A 21,055-nucleotide genomic window follows, 5' to 3' on the forward strand; every position below is an offset into this window, starting at 1 on the left:
ATGGCAAACAGATGAGGAAACAATGGAAACAGTGAGAGACTTTATTTTGGAGGCTCCAAAATCACTGCAGATGGTGACTGCAGCCATGAAATTAAAAGACACTTGCTTCTTGGAAGAAAAGCTATGACCAACCTAGAGAGCATATTAAAAAGCAGAGACATTACTTTGCCAACAAAGGTCCATCTAGTCAAAGCTATGGTTTTTCCAGTGGTCATGTATGGATGTGAGAGTTGGATGTGAGAGTTGAACTATAAAGAAAGCTGAGTGCCGAAGAATTGATGCTTTTGAACTGTGGTGTTGGAGAAGACTCTTAAGTGTCTCTTGGACTGCAAGGAGATACAACCAGTCCATCCTAAAGGAGATCAGTCCTGAATATTCATTGGAAGGACTGATGCTGAAGCTGAAACTCCAATGCTTTGGCCACCTCATGCGAAGAGCTGACTCATTAGAAAAGACCGTGATGCTGGAAAAGATTGAGGATGGCAGCAGAAGGGGTCGAGAGAGGAGGAGATGGTTGGATGGCATCACCGACTCAATGGACATGGGTTTGGGTAAACTCTGGGAGTCGGTGATGGACAGGGAGGCCTGGCGTGCTGCTGTCCATGGGGTTGCAAAGAGTCAGACACGACTGAGTGACTGAACTGAACTGAAATGAACCTGAACCTGAACCAATGTAATCATTAAAACAATGTTTCGGAGTTCACAGAATAAACAGGAAAGTAGAAATTGGGCATTTAGGGCCAGTGAAAACATGGGTTATTTCAGTCAGAATCAGCAAGGAACAGTTGACTCTTCTGGTGCACACAGAGGATGTGACTTTTCTCACTGTCCTCTGTGGCCCTGGCTCAGGAACCAGAACCTGCCTCAAGCGCCCTGCCTCCCTGCTTCACTAGAGCTCTGCTCACAGGCTGCTGCTGGCACAGGCCATGCCTGTGCTCCAGCTGAGAAGCGGGTTCAGAGGATTTGCTTTTTCCAGCATCTACCATGGAGTGACCTGCTGCCTACCCCGAAGCATTTTTTGGAGGTAAGTACTGAAAGCTGTCTCCATTTTAATTGGGTGACAAGGTCAAGAAGACCCATAAATATCCATCACATTTATTGTAACTTTGTACAATTAATTTTACTGTGGAAATTTTCAAAGATATACAAAATTTGATTTTACTAACAATATTTTTATAAATTAAATAAATAAATAAATATAAATAAAATAAATATAAATAAAATAAATAAAGCTACCTATCCAGATTCAACTATGGTCAGATTTCCTGAACTTGCTTCCTCATCTCTAATTTATTTTATTTTACTTTGGCACTATTCCTTAAGTGTTTTCAAACAAATTCAAGGACTTCCCTGGTGGTCCAGAATCTGCCTGTCAATGCAGGAGACCCATGTTCAATCCCTGATCCAGGAGGATTCCACCTGCCACAGAGCAACCAAGGCCAAGAGGCGCAGCCAGTGAGCCCACGTGCTGCAAGGACTGAGGCTGCTCCCCCAGAGCCCGCGCTCTGCAACACCAAGGAGCCCGTCCCTTGCGACTACAGGTTGCCCCACTCGCCAGAGCTAAAGGAAAACGCCCACGTGCAGCAACAAGGACCCAGCAGAGCCGAAAAACAAGACCCAGGTCATGGTATTTACTTCTCTTATTAGGAATACGTAGCTAAAAAAAAAAAAAAACACATAACCACAACACTATTATTTCACCTAAAATGTTAATAAAAAAATCATGGGTGTATATCGTACACAGCCCATACTTAAATTTCCCTGATTGGTCTCAAAAGTTGTTTAAATTGGATTGTTCAACTCAGTATCCACAGAAAAGGTATGCAGCTGTTCTGTATTTTGAGTCTCTTTAATGCAGAGAAGTTTCTGCCCTTCCTCTTTTGCATGCCCTCAACTGCTGATAAAACTGAGTTAACCTGCATGATGCCCCACATTCTGGAATGAACGGTCTCGTTTACATTGTTCCTTCACCCTCTGTGCTTTCTGTTATGTAGAAATTATTTCTAAAGGTTTGACTAAGCTCAGGTTCACTTTGCTGAAAGAATATTTGTGGAAAGTGCTCTTCACAGTGCATCACATCAGGAGGCACAGAGTCCGAGGACTTCCTCCTGTGATGCAAAGACGGATCGCTGGGGACACGTGGTGAGAGCTGATCCCTCGCGCACATTTCCCCATCAATCTTCCATCTAATGGTTTCAACCTTTGATAATAATTTTCTGAATCAGTTATTAGGGTTTGTAAAATAGTGACTTTTCAACTTCTTCATTTCTTTTATATTTATTATGTAGAATTATTCAATAAAGAAAAAATGTTTTTTATCAACTTTTCTTTCATTGCCATAAAATATAATTCACAAAGGAAAGATGAAATGATGCTTAATTCTTTCCCTTTAATTGCCAGTTTTTCAAACTAAGAGACATTTTGGTGTTTTAACTAAATGATCACTTATAGAAGTAAAAAATTAAGTATACAATATTAATGACCTTAGTATTTCCTTATAAATACTCAAAAGTAATAAATACAAAATCGTTGTGTATGCTACAAAATTAAGCAGATTGATAAAGTCTTTCAATCCACTTGTTTTTGTCTTGCTATGGTCATAAAACTCAAAATGTTACAAGTATTCAAACTTAGATTTGCTTACAGTTAGAAGCCAAGGTTACATATACACACTGTATAAAAGTACATCTGTATTACGTCCTTTTGGCAGTGGTGCTACTGGCAAAGCTGTAAATCATAAATGCTCCTGAAATATGAGTTAATATATTCAAACAGAAAGATATCTGCAAGAAAAGATTATCTTAAGCTTCCTGATTTCAAAAAATGAATTTACCAGGAACTTGTGACTTCTCTAATAACTGATGCAAAACCATTTGAGTCAGGATAACTGCAGCTGCTGAGTCTGAGTAACCACAGCTGCTGAGTTCATAAAAGCCATTCAACGCAACGTTGCTAAAATTATTACACTAGCAATTAATCCTCAATCTTTGGCAACGGAAAAGCCACCGTTACATTTTAAGAATAAATATAACACATTTTAAGAATTTTGCTATGAAACTGCTAGTGAGTCTGTGAAACAAATAATAAACTTTCAGAACTTCAAAGTATGGGTTTTAGAAAAAAATAATATGTAGCTTTCATAGACAAATAAAAGTTACTCTTATAGAACTTCTTGTTTATAAAAAAATTAAGGCAAACAAGGAAAATGATCAATAATAACTGCTTCTACAAACTCGCTACCATTTTTGAGCAATACATCAGCCTGCTGCAACTGTTTCTAACTTGCTTCAAGTCTTCAACCCCTTGTCGATTCTCTGTAAGTCACACAGCCCCAGACTGATGTCGTCATTACCGCAGCTCACTCACGAGGCTGGGCGCTATCCAGAGCCCCCTACCCCACTGACCCTGCCCACATCATGCCCACCATTCGGCTTCTCCCTCACTGTGCTTCAGCCACATCTCTCACTGTTGTCCCTCCAACTAAAACAGCAGGGATGGCCCACAGACGTGTGAAAGGATGTTCAGTCTCATTAGCTATCACAAGTGCAAATTAATACTGTAGAGAGATACCATTTTAACCCAGTAGATTGGTAAATATGAAGGCACCTCAGAATACCTGGTACTGGGGTGAATAAAAGGATGTAGTAGATATTACCTACTTCTGGTGACAGAGTAAAAGTAGTACAGTTACTGAAGACAGGTTGACACAATTCTTTTCCTAAGTATTAACATATAACCAAGAGAAACTCTTTCCCAGACACTCCAAGAGACAAGTACACAAATGTTTACAGTAACAATATCTGTAACAGCCACAACCCCCAAAATTGTGTTATATTTACATGATGAAATATTAGCTAAACCAGCAACATGAAAAATCTTAGAAAAATCAAGTGGAATGAAATAAATCCTAGAATATCAAACATAATACACTGTTTTATAAGATTCAAAAATGAAACAATGAATTTTTAGGCACAAATGTGTCTGTGTAAGAACATGCATGAAACACAACTATTAAAAAAGTATAAAGCTGTAAAAAAGTTGTAAATAAAAGTCTGTTCCTTTAGCAGAAAGGTGGGGGGATAGGATTAGAGAGGTTAATTTAAATTGATACAAGTTTCTATATCCTTGAGTCATTATTGGCTCAGTTTTCATAATATCATCATGCTCTTAATGTTTATGTATATTAATATTTAAATTTTATATCTATCATCTCTTATATGTATCAAAGATTGCATTTTGAGAGAGAAATATGTAAAAGTCCCATTGGATCATAAATCCTATAGCACATTAAGTCTTAAGAAGAAAAACAGGTTTAAGGGGAATAAGCAATAATAACCGTTGAGGGAAGTGGCTGCTTTATGTAAGTGGTCAAGAAAGGCCTGTTTGAAAAGTTAACACTTAAGAGACCTGAAGGGAGTTAAGAGTAAGCCAAGCAGATATCTAGGGGATAAATGCCCCCGGCAAAGGGAACAGAAGGCAGAAGCTCAAGACAAGTGAGGTGAGTGTGGCTGTCCTTGAGTGAGCAAGAACGAAGGATTCAAAGACAAGGCACGGAGGGAATGGAAGGCCTGCGCATCCAGGTGCTGGGAGACCTTTGTAATGAATGTGTTTCTTCTGAGTTAGGTGGGAAGTGACGGTAGGAAAACAACTATCGCTATCACTACTCACAGAATATGAAAATGTCCTTCCTTTTGTTAGAAGACCTTATTTCCCAGCTACAGTTGGACTGGCCTAAAATAAGGAAGTCTTCTTCCAGAAGCCAGTCCTTATTTGACCATATCCAAAATCCCATCCTGGAGGAGGACATGGCAGCCCACTTCAGTATTTCTGCCTGGAGAATCCTCATGGACAGAGGAGCCTGGCAGGCTACTGTCCATGGGGTCGCAAAGACAGCAACCTAGCACACACACATAAAATCTCCATAGAAAGATTCAAGAGTTCGTGTAAACGTGGATTCAAATGACTTTTAAAACTTTCTTTCTGAATCATGTGGGGTATTGACTAGATGTACAAAAGCGAGAATTATTTGCACCAAAATTTCACATGATTATCTCAGATTGCTCTAGAGAGATTCATTGATTTCAAAAGAAATTGACAGAGTGGTTTTGCTGAAGACTACTTTCAGAATTGCACTTTACCATTTCCCTGAGTTTATTAATTCTATAAATCACAGCTTAAAATTGTTGAAGAGGAAAGTCTTAAATACCAGATTCAATAATGATTTTTTCCATTATAGCCATGGAATCGAATCACAAACTCAGAAATACTTTTATTTATCTATTTACTTTTTGGTTTTAAATTGAAGAATGAAATTTACAATTACCAAATTTAGGAATTCCTATGCTTAGCAACTCATTTCAGAAAAAAAAAATTCCTAAAGAATTGAATTCTTGAAAACAAAATTTTCCCCTAAGCGGGGAATATAATAATTCAAGAAACTTAAAACTAAAGTACTGGGTATACACTGCTTACCAATGTATAACAATAGGAACTCAATATCTCTCTAAACAAAGTTTTGAATAGGTTATTTCTAAAGTCTGCTCTACTAGTATAAGGCCTTAGCATCTGTTTTGTTTTTTAAATTCTGAGTTTATAGTCAAGTAAGAAATGTGACATTGCTTTGACCAGCTTGTAAAAAGAATGTGATGTGCAGCCTTCATGCCATTTAGGATACCAAAACGACCATACAATTACTTAACAAATAAGATAAGAAGGAAACTTTCTCAGTCTGATAAAGGACATCTATGAAAAACTCTCTGCTAACGTCATATCTAATGGTAAGAATGCTCTTCCACTAACATATGGACAAGGCAAAGTCTACTCTGCCTAATCAACATTTACTGGCAACCCCTGTCACATCTGAAAGGCAAAAATAAATAATAAATAAAATACATACAGATTGAAAAGACAAAGTCAAGCTGACCTTATTTGTAGAAAAGATAATTGTTTACATATTAAAAGCTAAGTGTCAGTCACTTAGTTGTGTCTCTTTGCGACCCCATGGACTGTAGCCAGCCAGGCTCCTCTGTTCATAGAATTCTCCAGGCAAGAATACTGGAGTGGGTAGTCATTCCCTTCTCCAGGGGATCTTCCCAACCCAGGGATTGAACACGGGTCTCCCGCATTGCAGGCAGATTCTTTACCATCTGAGCTGCCAGGGATGCCCATTAAAAGCTAAGGGAGTGACAAAAGAGGTTATTAAAATGAGTAATTTAGCTTAGAAAGATCAAAGAATAACAATATCATTTAAAATCACATCAGAAAAGATAGGTAAATTCAAAAAGATCACAGAAATATATTTTAAAAGACCTAAAACTTGAAAGATCCTCTATGTATAGGTCAGTAAAACTGATATTAATATTTTGATTCTTCCCAAATTGATTCCAAGTTTCAATGTAATCTCAATCAAATTTCCAGTAAGTGTTTTTGTGTGGAAACTGACAGCAAGTGATTCTAAAATTTCTATGGAAGGTCCGATATTACCCAAAATAATATTTGAGAAGAAAAAACTTAGGAGAATTTTAGATTATCAGATTTAAAGACTCACTGCACAATTACAATAATCAAGAAGGTTTTTTAACATACCGGTAGACATATAGATGTATTGAACAGTATAGTAGTGAGTTCATTAAATATATGGTCAACTAATTTTCTACAAAGGAGCCAAAGTAATCCAATGGGGAAAACAATAAAGAACACTTAAACACTCAATAGTAAGATAACTGATAACGGAATTTTTAAAAAACGTGAAAAAGATTTGATCAGACATGTCACAGAAAGATATGCATATTAAAGTAAGCATATTAAAAGTCACTCAATATATTAGTTATCAGAAAAGTATAAATTAAAACAATATTGCAATATCATTTCACATTCACCAGAATGGCTAATACTAAAAGATAGGCAATATTAGTACATTTAGAGATGAAATTTTAATACATCTCAGTAGCAGGATAATTCACATGAGCACTAAAATTGTGTAAATATAAAATTAAAGCTAATGATCCAAAAAGATTAAAAATATCTTTATCATCCAATAAGTACTAGACAAAATGTAGACGTTAACAACAACTAGAAAACAATTAGATATTTAAGAAAGGAAACAGGATAAGACATTTCACTACAAATTCATGCTATCCATTCTCACTGAACATTATCTGATGTATCACTGATTCTTTCTGAAAAAACCCTGAACACAGACACTTATCTAAACTTTTCCTACTTTCCTAAACTTCTAACCTTACACTTTAGTGAAAAGATTCAGAAAACCAAGGACATGAGAATCCTCAAATTTCTCCTCTCTGCTTCAAAATACCTCATTTTGTGACTTGCGTTCTTTTCTCATCTCATCTCTAAGGAACAATTATCCTTTCTGTTTTTACAAGGCTAGCATATCTGCCCAAGTTTCCTTGTTCGCATGTATCAACCCATTTCTTGCACATCCGATCTCCACCTCTACACTGGTTGCTTTATCTCAGTCATCAAACATGTTCAAGTTGCCCATCACCTTAAAATTTGTCATAAATCCATAGCTTACTCAAGACACATTCAACACTAATATTAACAAAAGAGTATTGCTGGGATATTAAAAGACGCTTACTCCTTGGAAGGAAGGTTATGGCCAACCTAGATAGCATATTTACAAGCAGAGACATTACTTTGCCAACAAAAGTACGTATAGTCAAGGCTATGGTTTTTCCAGTGGTCATGTATGGATATGAGAGTTGGACGGTGAAGAATGCTGAGCGCCGAAGAATTGATGCTTTTGAACTGTGGTGTTGGAGAAGACTCTTGAGAGTCCCTTGGACTGCAAGGAGATCCAATCAATCCATCCTAAAAGAGATCAATCCTGGGTGTTCATTAGAAGGTCTGATGTTGAAGCTGAAGCTCCAATACTTTGGCCACCTCATGCAAAGGGTTGACTCATTGGAAAAGACCCTAATGCTGGGTAGGATTGGGGGCGGGAGGAGAAGGGGACGACAGAGGATGAGATGGTTGGATGGCATCACTGACTCGATGGACATGGGTTTGGGTGGACTCTGGGAGTTGGTGATGGACAGAGAGGCCTGGCGTGCTGCAATTCATGGGGTCGCAAAGAGTCGGACACGACTGAGCGACTGAACTGAACTGAACTGATTGCTGGGATTCAGGACACTACCCCTAAATATGGCACCTTGGCATATCGGATATTGTAAGTTACAGGCATCTGAGAAACACCCGGTACAGGAAGGACCTTCTTCTCCTGAACAGTGATAACACCCTCAAGTGAGAGGTATCCTCACTATAATCTGGAGGAAAGGTGCATAATGATCTTTAAACTCAGAAGGACACAGAGAAATTTTAACAAGCAGGCCATGCTAAATTTGCCCCAGCTTGTAATTCTTAACTCATACCATTTTGTCCTATTCACATTTTTCCACGACGTTCCACCCTTCATCAGACCTGGCCTAAAATCGCTCAAGTTTAACAGCTTCGTTTTCTTGTGAAGGTTGCTATGGTATGTAAAATATGAATTTGCAGGCTTTTGTCTTGTTAAACTGTATTTTCTAATAAAGTCACAGCTGAGAATCTAGAAGATTAGGAAAAAAAATTTGTTTCCTCCCCTATAGAGTTCATTCTCTACATCACATTATTTGCACTCTGGATAAAAATATTCTGTTCTCAATGGTCATGCTGCTGCTGCTGCTGCTGCTAAGTCGCTTCAGTCGTGTCCGACTCTGTGCGACCCCATAGACGGCAGCCCACCAGGCTCCACCGTCCCTGGGATTCTCCAGGCAAGAACACTGGAGTGGGTTGCCATTTCCTTCTCCAACGCATGAGAGTGAAAAGTGAAAGTGAAGTCACTCAGTCGTATCCGACTCTTAGCGACCCCATGGACTGTAGCCTACCAGGCTTCTCCGTCCATGCGATTTTCCAGGCAAGAGTACTGGAGTGGGATGCCATTGCCTTCTCCGTAATCAAGAATAGATTTATAATATTCTCATTTATCTAATCCAATGAAAAGACCACCTTTTTGGTCTCAGCATCTAAATATTAATCCAGGGAAAAAAATGAGTGATTTTGCTGAAGCACTTCCACCAAGGATATAAGAACTGTTTTCTGCTCAGTTTTGGTTTGAGGGGAGAAGGGATGTGAAAGGGATGGAGAATGGCACTGTCATTACCAGCTCTATCAGAACCAAGAAAATAATGGGATCGACAATTTCCTGAGTGAAATTTTAAGGGTTTCATGTGTCTGGACAGACAAAAATCAATATATGTCCCCTACAAAAGACACTGCCTCACCTTGGTAAAAAGGACACACACTAATGATAACAATTTAGGGACTTATTGATTAAAGAACATGATTTTAAATCTTTGTTTGTTTGACTGGGTCAGGTCTTAGTCGTGGCACGTGGGGTCTTTCACTGTGGCACATGGACTCTCTAGCTGTGGCGCGTGGGCTCTGGAGTTGCCCACGTGCCCAGCTGCTTCACTGCATGTGGGATCTCAGTTCCCCAACCAGGGCTCAAACCCATACCCCTTCACTGCAGGCAGATTCCCAACAAATGGACAAGGAAAGAAGTCCCAAGAACATGATTTTAAATATTAAACCTAATTATGGTTAGCTTTCATTTTCTCATATAAAAACTTTTGTTTAACAAAACAAGCTATATCAACTAGAACTTATTTTTAACTATAAAAAAGATAAAATTCAGGCTATTAAAAGGACAAAATAATGCCATTTGTAGGAACATGGATGGACCTACAGATTGTCATACTCAGTGAAATAAGGCAGACAGAGAAAGAAAAATATCATATGACATCACTTATACGTGGAATCTTAAAAAAAAAAAGGGTATAAATGAACTTATCTATAAAACACAAACAGAGTTACAGATGTGAAAATCAAATTTATGATTACCAGAGGATAAAGGGGAGGCAGGGATAAACGGGAAGATTGGGGTTGACATACACACACTATTATTTATAAAATAGGTAACTCATAAGGACCTACTAATATGTTAATAGCACAAGGAACTCTATCCATTACTCTCAGCTTTTTCACTCTCCTTTTCCACCCTCGTCAAGAGGCTGTTTAGTTCCTCTTTGCTTTCTGCCATTAGAGTGGTAACATCTGCATATCTGGTGTTATTGATATTTCTCCCTTCAATCTTGAGTCCACCTTGTGAGTTTTCCAGCTTGACATTTCACATGATGTACTCTTCATATAGGTTAAATATAGAAGGCTTCTAAATATAGAAGGCTGTATACAGCCTTCTACTACTTTCCTGATTTTGAACCAGTCCATGTTTCATGTCTGGTTCTAACTATTGTTTCCTGTCCTGCATACATGTTTCTCAGGAGGCAGGTAAGAGTGAAAAAGTTGGTTTAAAACTCAACATTCAAAAAACTAAGATCATGTCATCTGGTCTCATCACTTTGTGGAAAACAGATGGAGAAACAATGGAAACCATGACAGACTTTATGTTCTTGGGCTCCAAAATCACTGCAGACGGTGACTGCAGCCACGAAATTAAAAGATACTCGCTCTTTGGAAGAAAAGTTATGATAAAGAAAACCTAGACAAGCATATTAAAAAGCAGAGACATCACTTTGCTGACAGAGGTCTGTCTAGTCAAAGCTGTGGCTTTTCCAGTAGTCATGGATGGATATGAGAGTTAGACCACAAAGAAAACTGAATACCGAAGAATTGATGCTTTCGATTTGGTAGTTTCAGGTATTCACTCAGTAAGTGAATGTTTGTTGAAAGCCTACCACATTCCTGGCAGTAGCTAGCAACCTAGTCTTATACATATGTCCCTCTGTTGTTGGGGAAATACACATGGAAACAGTTAAAAATCAATATAGAGTAAGTGAAAGTGAAGTCACTCAGTCGTGTCTGACTCTTTGTGACCCCAATGTACTGTAGCCTGCCAGACTCCTCCATCATGGGATTTTTCAGGCAAGAATGCTGGAGTGGGTTGCCATTTCTTTCTCCATGGGATCTTCCTGACCCAGTGATTGAACTCGGGTCTCCCACACTGCAGGCAGACTCTTTACCGTCTGAGCCACCAGGGAAACAACTCCAGATTTGAAGGGATAAGGAAACATCTTCTAGAGGAAGGAAAATCTCAGTTGAACCCTGAATTTAAAATAGGAGGCTGCTAGCTGAGTGCTGCAGAATAGATGCCTTCCAACAGTGGTGCTGGAGAAGACTCTTGAGAATCCCTTGGACTGTAAGAAGATCAAACCAGTGGATCCTAAAGGAAACCAACCCTGAATATTCATTGGAAGGACAGATGCTGAAGCTGAAGTTCCAATAATTTGGCCACCTGATGCAAAAGGCTGACTCACTGGGAAAGACCCTAATGCTAAGAAAGATTGAGAGCAATCTTTGAGAAGTAGAAGAAGGTGGCAGAGGATGAGATGGTAAGATAGCATCACTGACTCAATGGACATGAGTTTGAGGAAACTCAGGGAGGTAGTAAAGGACAGAGAAGTCTGGCATGTGCAGTTCATGGGGTCACAGAGTCAAACATGACTTAGTGACTGAAAAACAACAATACTCATTTGCACAACTTCCCCTCTCTCCACCTCCCCAAACACTGTAATTTGATATCTATCCTCTAAATTTCTATAGCAAAAGGCTCTAGAAAGTCTTGAAAAACTGGTCAAAGCCTGTGTGTGTGTGTGTGTGTGTGTGGTGTGTGCTCAGTCATATCAAACAGACTCTTTGCGACCCTATGGACTGTAGCCTGCCAGGCTCCTCTGTCTATGCAATTTTCCAGGCAGGAATATTGCAGTGAGTTGCCATTTCCTTCTCCAGGGGATCTTCCTGACCCAGAGATCAAACCCTCATCTCTTGCATTAGCAGGGGATTCTTTACCACTGAGCCACCTGGGAAGCCACATGACTTACTCTTAGTTCTAACCAATCTTGAACACCTAGAACTCCTCCTCCATTCTGCTTAAACTGTTGCCACACACTCCCATCACCTTGGAACCTGCCTTTAAAATTCTGATTGTCTTATTTTCCGACTCCAGTTTACTGTCGCTAAAACCTTTCTAGGTTCAGTTCAGTTCAGTCGCTCAGTCGGGTCCAACTATTTGCGACCCCATGAACCGCAGCAGGCCAGGCCTCCCTGTCCATCACCAACTCCCTGAGTCCACTCAAACCCATGTCCATCGAGTTGATGATGCCATCCAGCCATCTCATTCTCTGTTGTCCCCTTCTCCTCCTGCCCTCAATTTTCCCAGCATCAGAGTCTTTTCAAATGAGTCAGCTCTTCGCATCAGGTGGCCAAAGTATTGGAGTTTCAGCTTCAGCATCAGTCCTTCCAATGAACACCCAGGACTGATCTCTTTTAGGATGGACTGGTTGGATCTCCTTGCAGTCCAAGGGACTCTCAAGAGTCTTCTCCAACACCACAGTTCAAAAGCATCAATTCTTCGGTGCTCAGCTTTCTTTACAGTCCAACTCTCACATCCATACATGACCACTGGAAAAACCATAGCCTTGACTAGACGGACCTTTGTTGACAAAGTAATGTCTCTGCTTTTTAATATGCTGTCTAGGTTGGTCATAACTTTCCTTCCAAGGAGTAAGTGTCTTTTAATTTCATGGCTGCAGTCACCATCTGCAGTGATTTTGGAGCCCAGAAAAATAAAGTCATCAACTGTTTCCACTGTTTCCCCACCTGTCTGCCATGAAATGATGGGACTGGATGCCATGATCTTAGTTTTCTGAATGTTGAGCTTTAAGCCAACTTTTTCACTGTCCTCTTTCACTTTCATCAAGAGGCTCTTTAGTTCCTCTTCACTTTCTGCCATAAGGGTGGTGTCAACTGCATATCTGAGGTTATTGATATTTCTCCCAGCAATCTTGATTCCAGCGTGTGCTTCCTCCAGCCCAGCGTTTCTCATGATGTACTCTGCATATAAGTTAAACAAGTAGGGTGACCATATAGGATCACACGTATGTTAAATGTAGGTATTTCCCAGGGTTCTGCCTTCAGGTATCTTAGCTTTTTGCTCTATCCATGTTTTCTAATAATCTCTGATTCCCATGACTTCCTCTCCCACAAATATGTTGCTGTTTGTCAACCCCTTTTAAATCATATCTATACCTGAATTCTCTCCTGTGTTTATTTAGTCAAAATTCCCAGTAGACATTTCAAACTAGATATTTTTACATGGACACTTCAAATAAATATTATTAGTAGAAATAATAAATATTCATTTATATATCAAATTAATACATCAAGATGATTATCTTCCCCTTCTCATCATCAAAAATAAAACTCACATATGATCATCTGTACCATTTTTCTATATTCCACACACAGGTGTTAATATATGACATTTGTTTTTCTCTTTCTGACTTACTTCACTCTGTATGATAGTCTCTTGATCCATTGCTGTACGGTAGAAACTAATACAATGTTGCAAAGCAACATTATTCCAATAAAAAATAATGTAAAATAAAACCCACAGTTTCTTCCTTTGGGGACCTCCCAGTGGTCCAGTGGTAAAGCATCAGCCTGCCAGTGTAAGGGACGTGAATTCGATGTCTGGTCCAGGAAGATTTCACGTGCCATGGGGCGACAAGCGTGCATGCGCCAACTGCTGAAGCAGCCTGCACACCCACCCGCGCTCCACAACACGGAAAGCCAGGGCAATGAGAAGCCCGCACTCGGCAACTAGCGGACCCCCGCTCACCGCAGTGCGAGAGCGCACACAGCGGCTGAAGACTCAAGGCGGCCCCAAACACACAAACCAAAGAATTTTCTTCCTTTTGACATTCACAATTTGACTAATGGTACAACAATATAACATGGTGGAAGAAGTGAAGGAAAAAGGGACAGTGTAATAGCTAGTGTGGACGAAATACCTTACTGTGGAAATACTGCAACAGATTAAAACAAAAACTCAGGAAGGTGACCATCACCCTCATGGAAATATGAATCACTCCTTTTTTCTCTCCCTTTTGATTTACAACTAATTGGACATCAATCCGTCCTAAAAGAGATCAATCCTGGGTGTTCATTGGAAGGTCTGATGTTGAAGCTGAAACTCCATTACTTTGGCCACCTCATGCGAAGAGCTGACTCATTGGAAAAGACCCTAATGCTGGGTGGGATTGGGGGCGGGAGGAGAAGGGGACGACAGAGGATGAGATGGTTGGATGGCATCACTGACTCGATGGACATGGGTTTGGGTACACTCCAGGAGTTGGTGATGGACAGAGAGGCCTGGCGTGCTGCAGTTCATGGGGTCGCAAAGAGTCCGACACGACTGAGCGACTGAATTGAACTGGACATCTCTCAATGGAAAAAAATCAACTCTGCACCTCACACCATGACAACCTGTGAGACCCACACACATGTGCACCGGAAGCGAGCAGACAGCGGGACGAGAGCGTGGCTGCAGCGCTGAGGTGGGAGCGGAGCGTCCAGCGTAACCGGAACCACGTGAGGTTCCTGGTGGAGGGGGCGAAGGGAGCGGAAGGCAAGGAGGCGAGTGCCTTACGCTCTGCAGCAGGAGGGGCTCATCGCTCTCTCTGAGGACAAAGGGCAATGACTGGGGAAGGGAGACGGAGGCAGCCGACAAAGAGATAGGAGGGAAGAGCTTCCTGCTGTCTGCCCCAGGATGCTACCCCTCCGACTGTTGGGAATCCTCCGACTGAAACTCCCCCTACTGGGCCATGGGTAAGCCAAATGCTGCAAGTACTAAGGACACACTTCCTCCAACTTAGCTGCCACCTTTTTACTTTTTTTTTTGGCCAGTTTTTTTTTTTTTTTTCCCCAAACGCAAGCTCTTGTCCCCCAGCTTAGCAGCAGCCAAGTCCTAATAAAAAAAACCAAAACCTTGTGCTATACTGCCACCTTCTGGGAAACAAACAGGCTCCTAATTACCAACCTATTGAACAGTTAGAACCACAGTAAACAGTCTTGCCTAAGGGTGAAAGATATTCACTAACTCAAATGTGATGGCAAAGGCACTTTTCATCAAACACTATGAAAAATCCCAGCAACAAAGTATTATGAAAAGAAAAAGGCAATTTTCTAGCAGCCAAACCTAAAGACACACAATATTGCAATTTAACTGATAAAAGAATTAAAAATAGCTGTTACGAAGAAATTCAGTGAGCTACAAGAAAACTCAAAATGACAATACAATGACCTTAAGAATAAAATAAGGAGTATTTTACCAAAAAGACTGAAATTCTAAAAAACGGACCAAACCGTATTGTACTCACACAAAAACAGACCCATTGACCAATGGAACAGAATAGAAAGTCCAGAATTAAATTCCAGTATATAAAGTCAACTAATATTTGACAAGAGCAAAGACTATGCAATGGGGAAAGAGTAGTCTCTTCAACTAACGGTGCTGGAAAACTGGAAAAATACATGCAAAACAATGAAATTATACTATCTCACATTACTCACAACAATTAGCTCAAAAGAGACCAAAGACATAAGACTTGATACCATAAAAGTCCTAGAAGAAAACGTAGGGAAGAAGCAATGTCTTGGCAATGGTTTTTTTAGTATGACACCAAAAGGACAAACAACAAAAAGCAACAAATGTGACTACATCAAAATCAGAAGTTTCTGCATAGCAGAACCAGCAATTAACTAAATGAAATGAACTTACAGAATGTCAGACAACTTTTTCAAACCGTATGTCAGATAAAGAGTTAACGTTCAAAATGTATAAAGAATTTAGTCAACTTCATCACACACACACAAAAAGTCCGATTAAAAAATAGGCTGAAGAACAAGAGACAAAGAGTACATCAAAATGGCCAACAGACTTGTGAATAGATGCTCATCACTAATCAGAGAAATGGTAATGAAAGCCACAACGAGATGTCACCACACACCTGTCATAATGGCTATCATCAAAGGCAAAGAATAACAAATGTTGGGAAGGATGTCAGGAAAAGGGAATCTTCATGCACCATTGATGGGAGGGTAAACTGGTGCAGCCACTATAGAAAACAGTATGGAATTTTCTTAAAAAATTAAAAATAGATGTATTATATGATCTTGAAATTCCACTTCTAGGTATATAACCCAAAAATGAAAATAGGATTTCAACAGAATATATGCACTCTCATGGTGATTGTTGCATTATTCCCAATAGCCAAGATATGAAGACAACCCAAGTGCCCATGAATGAATGAATGAGTAAAAAAGATGTAGAATATATACACAATGGAATATTATTCAGCCATGACAAAGGAGGATATCCTTCCATTTGCGACAACATGGATGTACATTAAACATATTATGCTATGTGAGATGGGTGTCCCAGATGGTGCTAGTGATAAAGAACCTGCCTGCCAATGCAGGAAGTGTAAGAGACACAGGCTCAATCGCTGGGTTGGGAAGATCCCCTGGAGGAGAAAATGGTAACCCCCTCCGGTATTCCTGCCTGGAGAATCTCATGGAGAAAGGAGCCTGGCTGGCTACAGTCCATAGGGTCACAAACAGTCGGACACGACTGAAGCAACTTAGCACACACACACGCTGTTTGAGATGAGTCAGACAGATAAAGTCAAGTTACTGAATCTAAAAAGTCAAAATGAAAAACAGTAAAATGACTGTTACCAGGGGATGAGGGTGTCAGAGATAAGAGTGAGTGCTTAAGGGTACAAACTCACAACAAGTACTAAATAAGCTATAGAGATCTAATGCACAGTATAATGAATATAGGCAATAATGTGCTAAGTCACTTCAGTTGCGTCCGACTCTTTGTGACCCTATGGACTGTAGCGTGCCAGACTCCTCTGTCCATGGGATTCTCCAGGCAAGAATACTGAAGTGGGTTGTCATTTCCTCCTCCAGGGGATCTTCCCGACTCAGAGATCAAACCACGTCTCTCGTGTCTCCTGCACTGGCAGGTGGGTTCTTTGCCACTAGCGCCACCTGGGAAGCCTCATAAGCACTAATATCATACTATAAATATGTAATATGATAAATATCCCTATCAGCAAAAAAAAAGCTAGTAACAGCTGACTCACAGCACCTGTATATAAGTATCACTAACATTGTTGTAAATCAGCTGTGGTAACTGCCTAGGAGGGATGCACTCAGTTCATTTAAAAATGCCAAATCATCAAATACCTGCTTTAATATCAGTTCCATATCCCTGAACTTATATATGATCAATAAAGGAATTCTTATATCTACTCAGCGTCGTTCAGGTTTCTTCATATCTGAACATTCACTTTCAAGAAGAACAAGAAGAACAAGCATTCTAAGTGTGGCTACAAATGTGACCTGTAGTGAAAAGCTCTAAATATGCTCTAAATATAGAAATTTTTAGCAGTTTATATATAATGTTTATAATTATGAAGAAGAGGTGTTGCAGTAATTGATGTACTCTGAAAACTGTTTAAGTATAAAAATTATCATTAAGAACTGTTAAATAGTTAAATAAATTAACAGTAAACCAGACCGACAGTTAAAATATAAAGAGAGTATGTCACCAAGAAAACATCAAGGAAGCACATGTTTTCCTCTTTTCGTTTAATAAATATTTATACAAATACTAACACAAGAAAAAACACCAGAGGTTAAATCATCGCAAAATAACTTTTTGAGAATTATTTGGTATACTAGCTAGAATAAGTAAAAAGCAAAAATGAAGCCTGGGTTGTCTCAGGACTATCTGGGAAAATGAAATCGGGGTCTATCTTCCTACCGTACTGTGCGAACTTGTTTCAGTCATGTCCAAATCCATGCAACCGTATGGACTGTACCTGGCCAGGCACCTCTGTCCTACTTCCCTAGAAACCACAGAGTTAAGATAAATGTAAACTGTTTGTCGTCTTAGTTTGCTTTAAAATCCCTGATTTCTAACATTCCACTTAGACGGATGAACTTCAGGTTAGCGTAACTTGCAAGCCCTGAACCTATGTGACTAAAATGTAATAGAAAATTTGTGGGAAACCGGGGCTATGATTTAGTGCCAAGTCCACACACTCTGAGCTCTCAGCAGTGGCAGCCATCCATAGTCCAGGAGAAAAAGAAGGTACAAAAAGAAGGTGGTTGTTGGGCCCCTTCATACGATGAAGATGCTCAGTTCAGTTCAGTTCAGTTGCTCAGTCACGTCCAACTCTTTGAGACCCCATGAACCGCAGCATGCCAGGCCTCCCTGTCCATCACCAACTCCCAGAGTCCACCCAAACCCATGTCCATTGAGTCGGTGATGCCATCCAACCATCTCATCCTCTGTCGTCCCCTTCTCCTCCTGCCCTCAATCTTTCCCAGCATCAGGGTCTTTTCAAATGAGTCAGCTCTTTGCATCAGGTGGCCAAAGTATTGGAGTTTCAGTTTCAGCATCAATCCTTCCAATGAACACCCAGGACTGATCTCCTTTAGGATGGACTGGTTGGATCTCCTTGCTGTCCAAGGGATTCTCTTCAAGAGGCTTCTCCAACACCACAGTTCATAAGGATCAATTCTTCAGCGCTCAGCTTTCTTTATAGTCCAACTCTCACATCCACACATGACCACTGGAAAAACCATAGCCTTGACTGGATGGACCTTTGTTGACAAACTAATGTCTCTGCTTTTTAATAAGCTGTCTAGGTTGGTCATAACTTTCCTTCCAAGGAGTAAGCGTCTTTTAATTTCATGGCAGCAGTCACCATCTGCAGTGATTTTGGAGCCCAGAAAAATAAAGTCATCAACTGTTTCCACTGTTTCCCCATTTATCTGCCATGAAGTGATGGGACCAGATGCCATGATCTTAGCTTTCTGAATGTTGAGCTTTGAGCCAACTTTTTCACTCTCCTCTTTCGCTTACATCAAGAGGCTCTTTAGTTCTTCTTCACTTTCTGCCATAAGGGTGGTGTCATCTGCATATCTGAGGTTATTGATATTTCTCCCAGCAATCTTGATTCCAGCGTGTGCTTCCTCCAGCCCAGCGTTTCTCATGATGCACTCTGCATATAAGTTAAATAAGCAGGGTGACAATACACAGCCTTGACGTACTCCTTTTCCTATTTGGAACCAGTCTGTTGTTCCATGTCCAGGTCTAACTGTTGCTTCCTGACCTGCATACAGGTTTCTCAAGAGGCAGGTCAAGTGGTCTGGTATGCCCATCTATTTCAGAATTTTCCACAGTTTATTCTGATCCACACAGTCAAAGGCTTTGGCATAGTCAATAAAGCAGAAATAGATGTTTTTCTGGAACTCTCTTGCTTTTTCAATGATCCAGCGAATGTTGGCAATTTGATCTCTGGTTCCTCTGCCTTTTCTAAAACCAGCTTGAACATCTGGAAGTTCACAGTTCACGTATTGCTGAAGCCTGGCTTGGAGAATTTTGAGCATTACTTTACTAGCGTGTGAGATGAGTGCAACTGTGCAGTAGTTTGAGCATTCTTTGGCATTGCCTTTCTTTGGGATTAGAATGAAAACTGACCTTTTCCAGTCCTGTGGCCACTGTTGAGTTTTCCAAATTTGCTGGCATATTAAGTGCAGCACTTTCACAGCATCATCTTTCAGGATTTGAAATAGCTCAACTGGAATTCCATCACCTCCACTAGCTTTGTTTGTAGTGATGCTTCCTAGGGCCCACTTGACTTCACATTCCAGGATGCCTGGCTCTAGGTGAGTGATCACACCATCATGATTATCTGGGTTGTGAAGATGCTCAGTAAGCTGTATTTCTTGTCTTCTATCCTTCCCTGACGTCTCCAAGGCTATATCTATCCTATGTTACTCTTTCACTTCATTAGACATTTGATCCAAGCAGAGCTAAATTAAATTCTTTCAGAAGCTGAATGATACTTAGGAAGAAGTTGTGAAAGCCATGTTATGTTAATAACAGGAAGTTAAAGACAGACTCTTGAACTTCTATTTATAAGGTTCCTAAAGTAAATACTTCCTTGGATTCTATAAAATAAACTTTTATTCTTAACGACCTTTCAATTCTTTTAACCTTTTTTGCTTAAGCATTGTAAAATTACACACAAACACATATACAACACACACAGGCTCAAATGTATGTACACAATTCTTATTGGTGGACTTATTAAAAAATAACTATTTCAGGTCAACAAAAATGATGGAGGGACAAGAAAAGAGTGTAATCAAATATGTTATGAAGCTAAGGAACATGTAGGAGTTTATATTCTCTCGTGGACTACCTGACTTAACACTTTGGATGACAAAGGGAAAAGGAACCAGACCGTGTCTTCAGCTAGCATAGGTGAAGAGAGGTTGTTAAGATCTCATTTGTTCCAGAAAACAGTTATACATATTTATATATTATGCAAATGAGTATATAGCTAGCTAGGATGCCCGTAAATTACCAAAAGTAAATTGTTAAGAGCCATAAGAATTTTCCATAAACTGACCCACCATGAACCTATGTAACAGTTCACAATTTGGTGCCCACAGCTTAGCAGTACATTCATGCCTGAGGAGCAGTTGGAGAAGCCATGTCTTTACTCAGACAATTTAAATATCAGTCCTGCCTCTTACTGGCTCTTGATCTTCAGTAAGCAACTTAATTCTATTCACCAGTTTCCTCAAGTATTGAGAGGGAAAAGTGATAGATCTTACCTCATAGAGTTTATAAAGACTAAAGTTTCTGAGTATAAAGCACTTAAAACACCAGGCACACAGTTAAATGTAATAAATGTTAGCTCTTAATTATTTTACCAACTTATTCTTGGTCCAAATAGAAGCTAGAATGTATAGTGTTCTTGGCTTATGTTTTTCTGTGTCTCAAAAATGTAAAACTTCATACTTCCCTCAATGTTTTGCAACATTCAATCATTAAAGAATTAAATATTTATCTTTTATCAAACAATACACAAATGACAATATTAAATTTAATGATATATTCAATTTCATAAACTAAATTTAAAATACCCTTAATAAGATAGATTACAGGAGTAAAACCAATGTGTTTTGGATAAAATGGGTAGTATTCAGTGTTATGTTACTAATTTTAACAAATGTATTAAGATAGAAACATCTTAAATTCATTTAAGACTGGAATCTATTGTATTAAATAAAACTTAAAAACAAATAAAACATGTGGATTTGT

The 21,055-nt window shown here is 39.6% G+C and overlaps 1 protein-coding gene across 3 annotated transcripts in view; it reads right to left on the bottom strand.

The window, feature by feature from the left end:
* The window catches only part of DYNC2H1 (dynein cytoplasmic 2 heavy chain 1), a 362,922-nt gene that overhangs the window by 95,762 nt on the left and 246,105 nt on the right, over positions 1-21,055 (bottom strand). The window lies entirely within an intron of this gene.

Source organism: Giraffa tippelskirchi, chromosome 11 (genome assembly GCF_054371585.1).
Source record: "Giraffa tippelskirchi isolate mGirTip1 chromosome 11, T2T-mGirTip1v1.2.pri, whole genome shotgun sequence".
NCBI lineage: Eukaryota > Metazoa > Chordata > Mammalia > Artiodactyla > Giraffidae > Giraffa > Giraffa tippelskirchi.